This window comes from Kogia breviceps, chromosome 12 (assembly GCF_026419965.1).
Source record: "Kogia breviceps isolate mKogBre1 chromosome 12, mKogBre1 haplotype 1, whole genome shotgun sequence".
NCBI lineage: Eukaryota > Metazoa > Chordata > Mammalia > Artiodactyla > Physeteridae > Kogia > Kogia breviceps.
In genome coordinates, this window is record NC_081321.1 from 91828951 (window position 1) to 91847175 (window position 18225).

General features: G+C 46.9%; 1 long non-coding RNA gene across 2 annotated transcripts; it reads right to left on the reverse strand.

The window, feature by feature from the left end:
- Positions 1-1025: 1025 nt before the first annotated feature.
- On the reverse strand, positions 1026-16288 carry LOC136792295 (uncharacterized). Of its 2 annotated transcripts, none has more exons than XR_010835923.1 (4): positions 15957-16288; positions 10137-10255; positions 7827-7912; positions 1026-3655 (listed from the first exon to the last, which is right to left on the reverse strand). It is a non-coding gene; the product is annotated as an uncharacterized lncRNA (long non-coding RNA). The 2 variants fall into 2 exon arrangements; XR_010835922.1 differs by lacking the exon at positions 15957-16288 and adding an exon at positions 14028-14530.
- Positions 16289-18225: the final 1937 nt, after the last annotated feature.

Here is an 18225-nt window from a genome sequence, read left to right on the forward strand (position 1 = left end):
TGGAAGGTAAAATTGACAAGTCTTGAAATTAAAAAGGCAAATATGTGAAGGAGCCAAACTGTAAATCAAATGTTTGGGAAGTGAAGACTGGAAGCTTGCTTACCTTAAAATCAGAAAAACTTTTACACTCTTTTCTGTAAATACTTCTCTTTAAACTGAATCAGAATAGCCACATTTGGAACATTTTCTGTTTTCATTCAATCTTTTTAGATAGTCAGAACTTGGTCCTAAGCCTAAAGTGGGCTTGATTTTGGAAAATAAATCTTTTCACAACTGCCTGATGCACAGAAACCTGCTTAAAGATAGGCACTCCCTTAAGTCTTTTGTTCGCATGGTCACACACTGACGCTTAGGTGTTCCAGAATCTAATATGGCCACAGTAGTCTTGATAACCAAAGTCATATTTTTTCCATCTTTAGAAACCTACACTGGAACAACCATATCCAACAAATCTCAAGCTACTGTGTGTGAACATTCCCTTTTGTTTTATACCTGAATGCTATACAGCTATTTTGGATTGTATATTGTGTTTGTGTGTTTATGCTTTGATTCAGAGTAACTTCTCATGTTATGGAATTGATTTGCATTCAACACAAACTGTAAATTAAAAGAAATGGCTGAAAGAGAAAAAAAAAAAAATTGGGTGAGGGGCTGACGGACCTGGCTCAAGGCTAAGCTTCCAGGATGGATGCCCTTAAATGGCCATAGAAACAGCTGGATGAGCAAAACACCACCACTGCAGCTCCTCGAGGACATTTCTGCACCAGGATTTCTCCCTAAAGCTGAGCGTCTGGAACCACTCGCCACACAGAGCATCCTTCCTCAAGCTCTCACTCCCTTCCCCTCATCTCCCCGGGTGAGACTGATTGGTGAAACTGGGTCACGTGCCGGCACCTTAGCTGCAAGGAAGGCTGGGAAGCCAACATTTCTGGGTCCCACCATGGAGAGATGGGGCTCATAAGGCTGGAAATTTCTCAAGTAGAGCAAGGTGTTGAAAATGTGGCAGGCATCCAGAAAACATGACAAACAGCAGACACAGCGTTTATTATTCCGGAACTGTTTGAAGGACCATGCTGCAGCCCTAGCTCATTTGACATTATCTTTCTTTTCTTCTATTTTTTAAAAGTCTTTCTTGAATTTGTTACAATATTGCTTCTGTTTTACGTTTTGGTTTTTTGGCCGCGAGGCATATGGGAATCTTAACACCCCGACCAGGGATCAAACCCGCACCCCCTACATTGGAAGGGGGAGTCTTAACCACTGGACTGCCAGGGAAGTCCCTGACATTACCTTTCTCATGAGGCAGCTTGGGACTTCTGCAAGCAGAGACACAGCCTGGCCAGCTCTGGTTTTTGACTGTCCAAAAACTTTACACCCCCTTCCCCTCCCCGAGACATGTAGGTCTCATGGGGCTGTCAGTCATAAAATTCACCCACCCTACCAACCCCTAGTTATGAGGTAGATAAATAACTCAGACTGGATCAACCATTGTATCCCGTTTCCCAACAAGAGTGGTTGATCCAAGGGGGCCCATGACCCAAATCCCTGGGATTGATATGATGATGTATGTGTGGGTGGAGAAGCTCTCTTTTGCCCTGGAGTTGTTAATCTGGAAGGAAATTTATTTATTTCAGTTGGTGGCTATCTTCCCCGGCCACATGAAAACACTATATGCAGTGGGAGAAAATTAGGTCAGCCTAGAGTGAAGCAGAGATGAGAGATGGTGAGACAGCCAGGAAAATACGGTTTCATCTTCTGGATCCAGCTAAGCCTGAAGTCATTCCATCTCTGGTTTTTAATTACATGAGCCAATAAGTTCCTTTATACAGCTGCAGCTACTGGGAGTTGGATTTCTGTCATAACTGAGTCTTTGTAATAAACCACCCAATCCCCAGTGGGAAATTTACTATGAAGCACTTTTCTGTCCATTATCTTATTTGATAGTGGGTTTAAAAGTAAGGAGGAGAGAGCTTTAATAATAAAAAAAATAGTGAATATTATTATCATCTCAATACATAGAAGAAAATTTGAACTCAGAGAGGTTAGGTGACTTGGCCAAGGTCACACAGCTAATTGTGGTCTGATTTGGATTTGAACTCAGTTCTTCCTGCCTTAGTGTTCAGCACTTGTCCTAGAATGTTTATAGTCAAATTTTATTTTCAGAACTAATGCCATTCCTCACAGTTTACCCTAATCCTTGGTATACTCGGGCCTTTCAAAGTCAGGTCTCAGCTCCTGATAACATAATAAAGAATTGAAAGAGCTTATGGAGTTATTCTTCCTGGGGTGTTTTCATTTTCAAAATGTGTAAAGGTCCCGGTATAAAGCTTTGAAGGGGAAATTTCAGTCACTGACTGTGGACAGGAGGGACTCAGATCCCCTGGAACCTGAATCCCCATACCTACATTTATGGGAAACTCTGGCCTTTTCCCTAGGCCTTTTCCTAGCTAGAACATTTTTTTCTGGGAAACCCAAGAATTTCTAGACAGTAGGGGACACAGTCAACATGTCTTTGGAGCCTGATATAATTAATGGGACCCTACACTCACCAAACCAGGTCAGCCCCTGGAGGTTAGTTATTTGGGAAGGAAAGGTGATAGAGAAGGATCATGGGCATTGAAATTCATTGAGCACATGTTAAGAATGGCAAATAGAATTCATCTCCACCCTCAACTTCACTCATGCATCGATAAGAATGCCAAGGCAGCCTCCAGGCTCAATTAGTAATGTCTGCCCTGGGTGCAGGATAGGACCTGGTAGCCAGCAATCTGCCCTCTCTGGCTATGAGCCAGGCTTTTTACATCATTAACCCCAAGTTCTCACAACAACCTCTGAGCTGGGAGTTACTTATTTTCCAGAGGAGGAAGCTGAGTTTTAGAGAGGATGTTACTTACCCCATGGGAAAGCTGTTAAGTGGGTGAGTCATTAAGAATTCACAAATAAAATAAACAACACCCTACCCCAACAAAAACAGCAACATTTTGTATCGTTTACTGTGTGCTTTCCACATGTAAGACACCGCAGCAAGCCTGTTGTATGTATTATCTTAGTTCGTGTCCCCAAAGGCTGGTGGGGTAATTCGCCATTTGAAAGATGAGGGCAGTGAAGAGCTGAGAATCGAAGTGTCATGTCTGACGTCACTGGCTCATCAGAAGCAGAGCGGAGGTGGAAGCTGGGTGTGCGCAGGGCTCTGGTGCCTGGCTCTCTGACTGTTACTTCGCACTGGGTTATTTTCATAATGCGTTGTGGTTTGGCCAGGGAGGGGGCTTCTGAGAATGTGATGGGCTAGAATACGACAATTCTGGCAAAAACTGGCTCAAGTGTTTCTGGAGAGGCTTTCTAATAAACCCCTCTGCAAGGATGGTTTCCACACATCAGGCTTGTTCAGAACAGGGCTGGCCCATCCCTTGTGGCCAGCCGCCCGTTTTACGCTTTTTGAGCACCCGACTCCCCACCATGGCACTCTCAGCCCCGCCTGCCCCAGGCTTTTCCGATCTGGCTGAGTCAGAGGCCTACAGAACTTCCTGCATGAGGAGGCAGCCTTGGGAAAAATCCTCGGGTGCTTTTATCCAAAACACTCGGCAGCTTGGTACTTGACAGGAGCATGGCCACTGGTCCTGGCTGGGTGATCTTCAGCCAACGGAGGTTTCCTCACCTGGAAAGCAAGAAGGATGGCTTCTGTGACATCCAAATGACTTTGCGGCTCTAAACGGTGCGAAAGGCCTGAGTTCATGGATCATCTCTGTGGTCACCCTCAGACCCTGTTCACTCTTGTCCTCTCTCCCTCTCCCCTCACTCAACACCTTGCTAATAATTTTTCCAACATCTTATTGAGCACATTTTCAAACAGCACCAGAATTGAATCCATTTTACACTGAGCAATCATAGCCCCACCTGCCAGATTCCACCCAGTTCTCTTCAGCTCGTTTCCCTGGTGACCACGGAGGCAGAAAGCCCCCCAAACACAGCTCCCTGAGGACACAGCGTGACATGCAGTCAGCTTTCCCCACATTTGTATCCCTCATGCGTCCTCGCTTGCCCCTAACTGCTTTCTCTGCCGGTAGCCTTCTCTCTGGCCCTACGAATGTCCATGACTTGCTGTAATGACCCCAGGTGAGACCCTCGGTGCCCTTCTCACAGGACATCAGGGAGGGAAGGAGCTTGCCGGGAGAGATGTGGGGCAGGGCACCCATTTCTCAAGAGGTCACTTTGTGCCCTGCACTTGCCATATTCCGTTGTTTGTATAACATTTCTCCCGCAGAGATGTGGAAGTAATAAGTAATCGATGTAGAAACTTCGGGAAACTCCACAAAAGCCTAATAAAAGTCTGAAAACCATCCATGAGCACAGCCCACAGACAGCAGTACTAGCATGTCCCTCATTGAGGGCCTACTGTGTGTTGGGCATTGTGTGTGTTACACATATTTCCTCAGCAACCATATTCAGTAGGTATGGATTTATTATTATTGCCAAGTCCCAGTTGTGAAAACTGAAAGGCAGAGAAGTTAGGTGATTGACTTACATCCGCGCAGCTAGGAAGGGGAGGACCTGGGATTTACACCCTGTCTGTTCCAGAGTTTGCTTTTCACCACCAGCCTCCACTGTTTCCCTGAACCTGTTATACGTGATTTAGGTTTTTTTTCTGGGCAGTAACATTTGAAATACACATGTATATTTATTTTTAATAAAATCAAGATCATGTTATTTTGTTTTTTATTTTATTTTTATTAAAAAAATTATTTTTTGGCTGCACTGCGTGGCTTGTGGGATCTTAGTACCCTGACCAGGGATCGAACCCATGCTCACAGCAGTGAAAGCACAGAGTTTTTTTGTTTTGTTTTGTTTTGTTTAATTTTTGGCTGCGTTGGGTCTTTGTTGCTGCGGGCGGGCTTTCTCTAGTTGCGATGAGCAGGGGCTACTCTTCGTTGTGGCGCGCGGGATTCTCATTGCGGTGGCTTCTCTTGTTGTGGAGCACGGGCTCTAGGTGCGCCGGCTTCAATAGTTGTGGCATGCGGGTTCTAGAGCGCAGGCTCAGTAGTTGTGGTGCACGAACTTAGTTGCTCCAAGGCATGTGGGATCTTCCCAGACCAGGCCTCGAACCCGTGTCCCCTGAATTGGCAGGCGCACTCTTAACACCTGCGCCGCCAGGGAAGTCCCCAAAGCACAGGGTCTTAACCACTGGACTGCTAGGGAATTCCCTGAGATCATGTTATTTCATAACCGACTTCTTTCACTTAACATATTTAACCATTTCTATTCAGATATTAATCCTCAAAATAACCCTCTCAAACAGATAGTGTTATTTACATTTACAGATGAGAAAACTAAAGGCTACAGAATTAAAGATGGAAAATGGAAGCTCAGAAAGGGAAATGACTTGCCCAAGGCAATGGTAAGGGGTCTAGGGGGATTTAAACGTCGGACTAAAGCTGGTACATCCTACCCCCATCCCCGCCTGGCACACCCAGGGCTGGGGCACAGCCTGCATGGGGTCGAGGAAGGCAACCGCAAAGCATTTTCTTCAAACCTCCCTAGATTAGATCACACTCAGTTGCCAACTGAAGCCTGGCTGCTTGCTTTCTCCTCCTCTCTGGAAGCTGGAGCTACTTTGCATGAGGTCTGCGCGCAGACGCCCCCATGCAGTGGGGACACTTGCTCACCTTTCCAAGATGAGAGACGGGTCATTTCCCAGCAGAAAAAAGACAATTGCAAGGATTAAATGAAGGAATGTATCCTACGAATTGTAACGCTGTAGGAGTGCAAATAAATGATATCTAATCGTCAAGATCATCCTCATCCTCATCACTGTGGCAATAACAAAACTAGTTATCAAAGGTACGATTTTCCTTGAGGATGTCTTTATAAACTTCACCACAAGGTGGCAGCTGCTACCACACTGGGTATCCGAGGCTCTGGTTTGGGGCAAGACAAGAGTAGAGCTATCTCTGCGGGTCGTCTTGGAAAGGGAGAGTGCTTTCTTTCACTACCCTTAGACAGGTTTAACTTCCAGTTGATCATGCTGGTCCTCGATGGAGGCTGATACATGATGTTCCTTTCTGGTCTTGAAGGTTGCCTCCCAGGAGGATGCTCACTGCCCCGCCCATTCAGGTACAAATTGAGCCAATCAGAGGCTCGTCAGAGGGGGCACACAAACCTAGCCAGGTGGGCCGTCAGCTGATTCTGGACACTGCAGAGGCATTGGGGTGGAAAGAGCACTGGACCTGGAGTCTGAGACCTGGATCTAAGTTCTGGCTCTGCTACCTTCCAGCTGGGTGACACTTAATCTGAAGTCATTCACTAATCTATTACTTGGCTACTAGATTCCCTGCTAGGTACTGTGATATGAATGATGCTAATGAGACATTCCTCTTAAAGTCCCAAAAGTTAACTAATGTTGAGCAACTCACTTTACCTCTTTTTTTTTTTCTAATCTGATCCTCCATTTCCTAATTTGTAAACTGGGGATAATAATGTGGACCTATAACCTTTTGTCTAAAGCCCTTGGCACATTAGGGGCCAAATGCGCTTCCAAATTCAGGATGTTTCCGTTTTTAGGAGGGTAACATAGTGTATATACACCATGTATTCCATAGTAAGTGATTAGAACACATGGCTATCAAAACAAATGACTTCACACGGGGTGGGATAGATTCCTCCCTGCCCTGTGTGTACTTCCTGCCTCTCCCATTCAGAAGTAGGATTTCTTTCCCCCTCTCCCTGAATCTGGGCTGGCCTGTGACTGTTTTGGCCGTTAGAAATATATCCCATGTAATATGTTGGGACATACTTAAAATTATTTGTTGTTTATGTGAAATCCACATTTAACTTGGTGTACTGTAAAGTTAATTTACTAAATCAAGCAACTCTTGACATTATGTAATATTATCACATAATGTAAAATCTCCTGAATTGGATAACAGCATTTGAGTTACCCAAGAGAACATCTATCTTCCTAGGAAACACACATGGAAACATTAAGGGCCAGAAGGTCAAAATGCCTATGATGTACTCTCAAATGATTCAGCAAAAATATTAATGACAATAATAAAATTAATGATAATTAATAACAAATGTTAACTAATGATGGTTGTAACCCAAGTGTTCTTTTTTCCAAATGAAAATTTGGGGGAAAAAGCAAGAGCTGACTTAGGAAGCCAGGAAAGCTGAGTCCAGGCAACAAAGAACAGGAGTGGAATAAAAGCCTGAGGGGCTGGGCTGCTGTTCATCTCAACATTCCAGGAAGGGAATGGGGTGTGGACCATCTCGGAGGCATGCCCTCCCAGTGCTGAAACTTTTTTCAGTAAATCCATCTCCAGGTCCATGACAGCCACCAGGGGGCAGCAGTGAGAGACAAGGCCCAGGCAGTACAGGGTCATATCATGGTTAGGATGTTTCCCACTTTCCAGTGATGTTTATTGGCCATTGTCTCTGAATGCCTGTTCATGCCTTTTGTCTGTCTTTCCATTAGTTGGTCTTTTTCTTAATGATCTGAGTAATGCCTTATATATTCTAGGTATTAATCCTATGTCACTTAGGTGTTGAAAATATCTTCATCTAGTTTGCTATTAGTTTGTTTTTCCCCCTCCCTTTATGGTGGGAAATTCATCTTTTGATGAATTTTTATGTAGTCAAATTTACTGATCTTTTTTCTTGAATGAGTTGTGCTTTTTATGTCTTCAGAAATCCTTCCCTGCCCCAAGGTCATAGAAATATTATGTATTTTTCTTCTAAAAGTCTTAAAGTTTTGCCTTTCACATACATCTGGAACTGATTTTGATACGGTGTGAGGTAGGGATCTATTTTTATTTTTTTCTTTGTGTACTCACCCCTTGTTTGCGGATGTGCTGGGAAATAGTCTCACGCTGGAGAAACCAAGCCAGGGCAGGCTGAAACACAGGGCTCCAGCAACGAGCTGTGGGAGGAGAGGTATAAATCATCAGAAGTGGTCCTGATGCAAAAGCTAATGGAGGAATCTTCCCACCCCACACAAAGACAGTAGGTTTGACTAAGCCAGAGGTGGTCCCTAGGTGAGGCTGCAGGGAGGGAGGAGGACCTTAGTGAAGAATGGAAGACCCATACAGGAGGGAATATAGTTTCAGTAACCATGGTGACTCCACAGTGGCCTCTTAGACACTCAAGATAGTTGGTGAATTGAGCTGCTTTCCAGACATGGCCAGGAGTCAGGCTGGACAATGACTGGGGTCTGAGCAGAGACCCCAGCCCTCTACTGCCTGCCCCTGCTCCTGCCCCTGCCCCAGCTTGGCACTGCCTGGACTAACAGGCCTTGGTCTTAACAAGAGTCTCCCACTGTGCCCTGGGTCTAAGCTCATCCATGCTGCTTGGAGCTCCCGGCCCTGGCGCAATGCTGCTGGGAGAGAAGGATCTGATCACCGAGAAGGGGCCTTTAGAGAAGGCAGTAGCAGCAGGGGGCTCATCACTCCGAACAGAAGGAAGCCCAGACCTCCCACAGCATGTGGGCACAGAACATGGGCTCTGGGCCACACTCCTTGGCCCTACTGGTCATGTGACCTGGGGGAACTAACTTCATCTCTGGGCTTCACTGTAAATGGGATTCTAATGGCAACCTACCCAAGCAAGTCACTGTAAGGCTTACAGATAATGAGGCAAACAGCTGATACTCAATACATGAGTGAAATTTATCATTTGCATGAAGCTGCATAGCTGATAATCAAGCCCATGGCAATTTTCCCACAACCTGTTTTTGTGACCTGATTTCCTATAACTTTCTCCATTTCAGCTACGCTGAACCACGCCCACATGCTGTAACCATCTACTCTTGGGGTCTGGTTAGACACATTACGGCCCATCCATAGAATGGAATACCATGTTGTCATTAAAAAGAAGGGGGTACACCTGAACCAGATGATAAAAAGGATGTTCAGATAGGTTATGAACTGGGTGAGACAAGGTACAGAACCTGTGTGAAGTAGGATGCTCTAATGCCATACTTGCAAGGCTATTGCTCAACATACATGGGTACACACACATACACACACACACACGTGTGCGTGCTTGTATATGCATGGGTTATCTCCTGTAAGGATCCATGAGGAATTGTAAACACAGATTCCTTTGGGGGAGAGGGCCCAGTGGAGCAAGTAGGCGTTCGCTGTTCTTCTTACTCTTTCTGTGCAATTGACACCCCTACCAGAACCAACAAATGGCCTCTGATGAATTGTTTCATTATCTGTAATTCTTATTGGCCGTTGGTTCCTTCCATCCCTCCCTGGCCACAGCCTGATGGGAGGCACAGGTGAGGGAAGAACGTGACTTTGGGAGTCAGGTGACCCCCATTCTCTCTCCAGCTCTGCACGAACTTCAGGATGACCTTGGCCGGGCCCCTTCCCCTCCCTGCCCTCAGCCTCCATCTGTAGAGCTAGGACGATGCTGGAGCCGATGACCTCCACGGGTCCTCCTGCTCAAGGATTCTCTGGCTTTCTCTGGTCTATTTTTGCCTGACACCTCTCCCAGGGGCCTGTGGGTCTGAGTTAATTTCCCTGGCTGGCCCGGATCCAGGCAGCTCAGGTGGAGAGCACCGAGCTAATGAGGCCAAGGTCATGGGCCAGTTAACGGCTCTTGGGAGGAACCCGTGGCCGGACTGCAGCTGGACTGCAGTTCTCCCACCGATCGCTGGGCTTGGGCACAGGAGGAGGCGATAAGAGCAAAGCTGTTCCGGAGCCCAGGTCCAGTTACCTTTTGTGACAGCAGCGCAGTGTCCCCCAGTCACATGATGAAGCAGGGAGTATGTGGGGTGGGGGTGGGGAGAGGACCAGATGTTTTAAAAAAGTGCATCCCCCTGCCTGCAAGCAGACCACACCTGAGCAAGCCAGGGAGGTGAGAACCAATTTTATTTCTTTAAAGCTAAAGCAAGAGGGCACATCCACATTCTCCTGGGTCTACCCACTGTGTGGCTTTTCTCCCTCTTTCTGAGTAAATCACGTCCATGCCTCCCAATCCATGGTGAGGTGGAGAAGGGCTTCCTCTTTTACATTATTACCTGTCATAAGGACAGGGGTTGTCTGTTTTATTCAATGCTGCGTTCTTGGCACCTAGATCAGTGCATGGCATGCATACTGTAGGAGCACAATAAATATTGCTCGAGTATATCAACTCACCTTTGTCCAGGGAGAGGCTGTGGATGGCATTCAAAAGGACACGGTATTGCCAATGGGTTCTACTTGATTGTTTTAAAATATTTCTACCTCAGAGAGTCTGTGGAAGCTCTGCGATGGTTCTAGGAAAAAAGAATAATTCCTTTTACAGTATGCCACCACTTCCTAATCTAAACATTCTGCAAGTTTGAATTTTCTTATTCCAGGTTTTTCAACTCAGTTCAGTGACTATTTATTATTAATTATTGTATTATATTATTAATTTTTAATTGGGTTCATCCCATCAGTAAGGCTATGGGCTAAGCACAAAACAAGTATTGATTTATTTAATTTTAATAACTGTGTAAGATGAGCACACTACCATTATTCCTATTTTACAGATGAGAAAACTGAGGCAGGCAGAGCTCAAGTAATTTGGTCAAACTCACATGGATGGTGAGGTCTGGAACCAGGAGTCAAACTCTAGAGACCAGGCTCTTAATCACAACTAATGCTGCTCTTTGGGACTTTCCTTGCGTGCAAGTATCTGTCTATGAGACGCTGTGATTTAACAATGAACAAGGGCTTCAACAAGTGAGAGGTTAAACAAACAACGGTACATCCATACCATGGACTACTACTCAGCAACGAAAGGGAAGGGATGGTTGGTAGATGCAGCAACCTGGGTGGCTCTCCAGAGAATTATGCTGTGTACAAAGGCAACCCCGTAAAGTCTCATACTGCATGATTCCATTTATATAACATCCTCGAAAGGACAAAATTATAGACATGAAGAATAGACTGGTAACGCCAAGGACTAGGGAGAGATGGAGGTGAGACAGAAGTAGGCGTGGCTATAAAAGGCCAACATGAGGGATCCTCCGGGTGATGGAGAGACTCTATACCTTGACTCCATCAATGTCAATATCCTGGCTGTGACATCAAAGAGGAGGCAAAATAAGTAGCATTTTGTACAACAAAATACAGTTAGCAGCCTTTAGCCCCAAAGGCTAAACTGGAGAACTGGATGGGTGTGTACTAAATCTGTGTGTGTGTGTGTGTGTGTGTGTGTGTGTGTGTGTGTGTTTGCAAATATAGCATTTAAATGTTTATTTGCCAACATTTAAAAATTTTGCAAGATGTTACCATTGAGGGAAACCGGGTAAAGGGTACAGATCAAAATAAAGAGTTTAATTTAGAAAAAAGAATGAGTGCACTCCTGCCTGCAAGGAGCTCCTGCGTAGGGAATGAGACCCCACCTCATGGGCGCAGGTCACTTCTGTACATCACGGTGGGGTGATGTGGCAGGCCAGCGAGGACTGCCAATGCAGCAACAGTGGAGCTGAGTTCTCAAGCATCATCAGCTCAGAGGTGAGAGGAAGGGTGTCTGGGGCATGCAGGATAGCAAGAACAAGCAGGGTGCCTGGGTCTACTTTCCCCAAAGTCCCCCTGATGGCCCACAAGATCTCAGACCATCCCATTGCAAATATGCTTAATGCAGGCTATTTCCCACCTTGTACATACGAGTGTTGAGTGACGGACAAAATTATCGCCTTAAATTTTTTCTTCAACATTTGGTGCCCACTGTTGCTTATCCAGTAGAACCCAATCATGGGGGAAAACAAAGATTCCCTTGTCAAACATCACACCAGAGGGCAAGCGTCTTTGTTCAGCCTGTCAAGATCATCTTTCACGTTCAATTTAGTAAAAAGGCAGATGTTAATGTTTTTCCTGTTGAGATAATTTCTTTTTTAAACGCATGTTTTTTTTCTCTTGATAGGCCTAGTTTTACTTTACATGTAATAGCAGCTGAGCGGTGGAAAGAGTGAGGATTTGGGGGTCAGAGGACCCTGTATTTGAATCTCGATTCTTACTTACTAGCTATGGTCTTGACCTTTATTCTCCCTGAGCCTCCATCCCTTGACCTCTACGATAAGACTAATTATACTAAATGAGCCGGCAATACTGAATCCATGGTGGGAATTAAAGAGGAAACATTTGCCAAAGAACCTAGTATAACGCCTGACACATAGTAAGCACTCGATAAATGATACTCGTTATTACTGCTAATAATTCTACCTTATGTAAAAAATAAAAGATAGGCACTTTTTACAGTGTTTTACAAATAGTGCTACGATTTCTAGGGGTTTTGCTTGTATCAGCCAGGATAGTTAAGGTTATGCTGCAGTTAACAAACAACCCTCAAATCTCAGTGGTTTACAGCAACAACATTTCTTTCTTTCTTTTTTTAACATCTTCATTGGAGTATAATTGCTTTACAATGTTGTGTTAGCTTCTCCTCTATAACAAAGTGAATCAGCCATACATATATATCAGATATACATCCCCATAACTCTTCCCTCTTGCGTCTCCCTCACTCCCACCCTCCCTATCCCACCCCTCTAGGTGGTCACAAAGCACCGAGCTGATCTCCCTGTGCTATGGGGCTGCTTCCCACTAGCCATCTATTTTACATTTGGTAGAGTATATATGTCCCTGCCACTCTCTCACTTCATCCCTTCTTGCTCATACTACATGTCCACTGTGGGTCAGGTGCAATTCCGCTCCCATAGTGTTCCCTCCTGGACCAAGGATAAGGGAGCAGCCATTTGCTGGAACATTACTGGTTGTCATGGTAGAAGAAAAGGGTCTTTTAATCAGCATTAAATGCTATGGCTTAGAAATGACACATATCATTTGCCTTCAGAACTCATTGGTCAGAACTGGTTACACATTCCTGCCCCACCATAAGGAGGACAGGAAGTCTAATCCTACCGTGTGTCTGGAAGGCAGGGGAGGAAATCAAAAAAATGCAGCCAACAGCCCTACTGACAACCACGATGCTTTTGAGAAGCACTGCCCTGCCCAGAGGGACGGCTGGACAGTGAGAGGGAGGCAGTAGCCGGGGGGAAGGAGGAATATAGAGATGGGCCCCAACTGGGGGGCAACCCCAGGTCAACGGGCGGGACTGAAGCCAGAGAGCTCTGGGTGCCTTTCTCACCCGGACCCAACTCCAGCGGAATCTGGCCCAGTCTGATCTGGCAGCAAACAAGCCAGCCCTGCTAGGAGGTGAGAGTCCCACATGCTCTCACGGATGCTAAAGCTGTATGTAATCTGTTTCCCTGGTACTCCAGTTTGTGGGCAAAACAGAGTCACAAAGCAGTATTTCTCTAGCTCCGCCCCTCCTGCTTTGCTGGATCCAGGACCTATCGGATTCTTCTAAGGGTTTGGGGAGCCCCCAGGCAGTGTCTCTGGTGTGCCACCATCCTGCCCCCGCCGTGGCTCCTTCCCAGTACCAGCTCTGGGCTCCTGCCTGCTCTGCTCTTTTGTAACCGCTTGACGTCAAAAGCAGCTGCTCTGCTGGCTTTGTCCTCCTAGGTCCCCTGGGGCGGCAGACGTGTGGTTCCAACTGCAGCGATGTCTGTGCCAACAGTGCCACCTCCCGTCCCTTCAGAGGCTGCTGGCAATGTCCAGTGCTCACAGTGTCGCCGATCTCCCACTGCAGCCCTTGCAGAGGATTCAGCATGAGTCCTGGCACAGGGAAGCTGCAGTGGCCAGCACGGTAGCCCCATCAGTGTCCTTTCTGACCCACGCTGGCCACCTTCCGGATTCTGGACCTCAGGTCTTCTTTTGACCTTAGCAGGTCTGGGGCCTATGCCTTGAAATCTCTTACCACCACTTTCCTTTCCATCCTCCTCAACCCTTGCTCATCTTCAAATGTGAGCTCAAATGCCACTTCCTCATGGAAGCCTTCCTTGATTTCCCAAACGAAGTGAAGTCCCCCAATATAAGATCTTTCCCCTCAATGTTGGATTGGCAGGTAATAAGAGAGGGTGCAAAAGAAGAGACACCCACTGGTCAAAAGCATTTCCAAACAGCAAACAAATTCTCCATATTCCTCATGAGAATTGATACCTCGACAGAAGCAGGTTGCTCACACATCCTTTGCAATCTTCGGGGAGAGGTGCAGTCCTGTCAGGTGCGTTGGCCTTGGTGAGAAGCTGCTGTGTGTTTCTAGTTCGCTCCGATGCACTAATGTAGGTAAATGGATGTGTTGAGCTGAGTGGCTAGGAAAGGAACCTTTTTTGCTCTCTGTTTGCCACGGATGACTCACAGCTTCCTTGTATCAAGGAGAGCAGATGTTTTCTTGTCAATGAGGATCTGGCCCTCCCTGGAGGCCAGGAAAGGGAAACCCAATGCTCCGGGCAGGGCAGTTTCTCAAGAGGCCCACGATCCCCCAAAAGCTAACTGTCAATCCAGCATTGTCCCTACATTTTTAAAAATTGAGGAAACTCAGTTACAATACACACATTCAGGCATAGGTAGGTAAATTAGGATCCATCCTTACTAGGGAATACTGGTGCTTGGGGGGAAGCACGTGTCCCATGGCTACTGCCTTCTGGGGTCAGCTGGCCACGCCCCAAGTGGTCCGGGAACCCGTACAATGCCCAGATAGCTCTCAGTCATCACCCCCGCCCCCTTTACCCTTCAGAGGCACAGGGACGTGGAAAGAGCAGTCAGATGAGGTCTGAATGCAGGCTCTGCTACCTTGGACCAGTTACCTAAACTTCCTGTGCCTCGGTTTCTGCATCTGTCAAATGGGGACAATAATCCTGTTTTCAAAAGGTTATTTTGAGGATGAGGTGAGGGAAGGCCATGTTCCTCCTCCCCCGTCCCCACGCCGCCGCCAGGATCACTGACCAATGAGGCCTAGCTGTTATCACCTCTGTATATCCCAGTCCCCAGCCTGAGGCTGCAGGTTACTGAGTTATAACCACACCCTCTCTCCAGCATCCAAAATACACCTGAAAGGAAAACTGAGATCACACAGAAGTAAGTCCCCAGGCACCACCCTCAACGTCAGCCCACCCCTCAGCTGGCCACCTCAGGGGACAGCCTGGGTCCAGACCCACTGTTCAGACTAGGTTCAGACTGGATTCAGCAGGTTCAGACCTGCTGCAGTTGCACAGGCCCTGGCACTTCGTGGCTGTGTGGCCTTAGTTACTTCTCCACTCTGGCCTTGTCACCTGCCCCTCCTTCTCCAATCCCAAACCCACTGCCTCCCCAGCACACAGCCCGGGAGGTGCTCAGTTATACAGTATGTGACTTTTGCTGTTTGGGTTTTGTTTCATTTTTTTCATCTCAAATACCGCTAGTAGAATGATGTCGGTATAAAGCAGGTTTCCCAGCACATTTAAGTTTTGAAACCAATCTGGGGCCAGTCTTCTCACAATCAAACAGAAACACTTGGCAAAAGCTGACGATCCGCAGGACACACAGGACCACCTTCTCCTCCCGTCACCTCTGCAGACCTGAATCGCTCCCGGCTGCCCCGTTCTGTGCAAGTCGTGGCTGGTTGAGCAGCTCCAGAACCTCTGAGGTTTCCACGACTTGAACTCTTCGGTGAAGCTGTGAGTGCAGATTGGGAAGCTGCGAGTGCAGATTGGGAAGCTGCGAAGTCATTTCTTGCTGGATGGATTAATCCAGAAGGCTACACCCAGGATCTGATTTTTATTTTGGCAAAAATAGTCTCTACGAAAAGCAAAACTCACCAGTACTTACATCCGGAAAGAAAGATCAGGAACCCGAGGACTTAAGTCTGCGAAGCATTGACGAGCTGTGACACCAGATACACGAGTTGGTGGAGGTTTAACCAGGGAGGAATTTTTATCAGGATCGTTACTGTTCTGGTTAATGAGCTAGTTGCGAAATTTCATAGGTTAGGAGGGGTCTTTCCCAGCTCATCTTTCTCATAAGCCCTATTAGTTGTGGTGCAGGAACACACATGGGGTGTCAGATCAGAAACAGCTGTACTGATAGTTGTGTTGAATGCCGTTTACCTACCTGAGTGCATCCAGGTGTTTGCTCTTGCTATTCTCTCTACCAGGAACACTGCCATTATCTGGAAAGATCTAGGTCCTCCTCCAAGGCCCAGAGCAAGCAAAATTTCCTTAAAGAAACCTTCCAGAGTCCTCCCCGACGGGGTTGACTGTCACCAGCTTGGTGCTTCAGTGGTGCCCGAGGGTGCTTAAACCTAGCCACATGTCCTCTTTCCTGGTCTGTCTCCTTCTACTGGACTCTGATGACTAGACTGTGGCTTTCCCAAGTGCATCTATGTCCCCAGGGTCCTGTGCAAAACCTAGGCTCAAGCGGGCAGAGGTGAATTGCATTTTAAATTAAAGTCGAAAGTAAAAAGCAGGGATTGGTGGAGAGTGATACTTGGATGGACACAGAGGCTGTGGTAGCCTGTTTACAGGAAACCTGAATTTTTCTGCAGCAGCTTATCTCTGCTTGACTACACATCCTTTCTCAGGAAACAGAGGAAGCTGAGGGGGTGGCAAGTATTCAACTCAGAAGGGACTGAGGGAGGAAAGCAAATCCTGTTTCCTGCCTGGTGGTTGTGGAGAGGAGCAAGTCACTGTTGAAGGCTTGGGATGCTGAGGTCTTTTTTTTTTTTTTTTTTGGCCACTCCGTGCAGCACCTAGGACCTTAGTTCCCTGACCAACGACTGAACCCGTGCCCCTGAATTGGAAGCATGGTGTCTTAACCGCCGGACCGCCAGGGAAGTCCTGCTGAGGTCTTTACAAGCAGTTACAAACTTAATTTTCACATCCACTCCAGGAGGGAAGTACACATTTTATAAATCAAGAAATCAAGGCTCAGAGAGGGAAGCAACTTACCAGAGATCTCAGGATATGAATAAAAACAGAAACCCACAGTGGTTGAGAGTCTGCCTGCCGATGCAGGGGACACGGGTTCGTGCCCCGGTCCGGGAGGATCCCACATGCCGCGGAGCGGCTGGGCCCGTGAGCCGTGGCCGCTGAGCCTGCGCGTCCGGAGCCTGCGCTCCGCAACGGGAGAGGCCACAGCAGTGAGAGGCCCGCGTGATGCAAAAAAAAAAAAAAAACAAAAACAGAAACCCAGGGCTGATATCAAAATCAGTGATCTTAACCGTTCTGATTTACCTCCCAGGGGAAGGGGATAGGAGTAGGGCTGGAATACAGAGGTCCAGGTTTACCCTCCCCATAAGGGCCTCTTCCCTAGGATAAATGTCATGGGGCATCCTGGACCCTTGATAGCCTGTAGAGGGACAGAAGGAGGGTTGGGTATGATTCTATCAGAAGAGCCGTCTGCAATTTGCAATTCATTTACTTTTTTATCATGTACTTCAGAATTATTATTTTATTATGTAGGTAGGGAAACGGAGGCAAAGGCAGGGACGTGGCTTGTTCAAGGTCACACAGCAAGTCAGCAAAACAACTAAGGCTCAGAAATAATTTCAGTTAAGCTCCTAACAAACAGACTCTCCTGCAGAGAACAACCACACACTCCAGACAAAGCACAAAACAACTACTTCAGGGCTCAGGCAAAGGGACAGAAGCAGGAAGATTTTGAGGGGAGTCAAAACATGGATTAAATGATGGGCAGAGAATGAGTTTGCCATTATTTTGCAGTTTCCTCTTGAAGGCAGCTGCAGTCTGGCACACATAGAAATGACTGAAACTCTGACAGAAATCCTGCCATCTTTCTGGCCTGAAAAAACCAGAGCACAGAGCCCAGGGCAACCATGACTCTTGGAGAGACAGGAGAAATTGTTAAAGGAGAGAGCCAAAGAAGGGAAACTCCAAATTCTGTGCATAATCGCTGCCCCAGTGTGTCTGACTGATCCTGAACCATATATGCATTAAGCAGACTAAAAGAAGTCTGAAATGAGATGGTAGTTGCCTCTCATCACAGGTGAGAGAGATTTGCAATTTAAGTCTAACCCAGTGAATTGCCTGCCAAAGGGAAAAAAAAATTGGTTTTGGAGGAATATATTGTAAAAGAATCCATAGTCTCTTCAACATAACATTCATAATGTCCAGGTTATTATTTTTTTTTTTTTCCATACGCGGGCCTCTCACTGTCGTGGCCCCTCCCGTCGCGGAGCACAGGCTCCGGACGCGCAGGCTCAGCGGCCATGGCTCACGGGCCCAGCCGCTCCGCGGCACGCGGGATCCTCCCGGACCGGGGCACGAACCCGTGTCCCCTGCATCGGCAGGCGGACTCCCAACCCCTGCGCCACCAGGGAAACCCTTTTTTGTGTGTGTGTGGTATGCGGGCCTCTCACTGT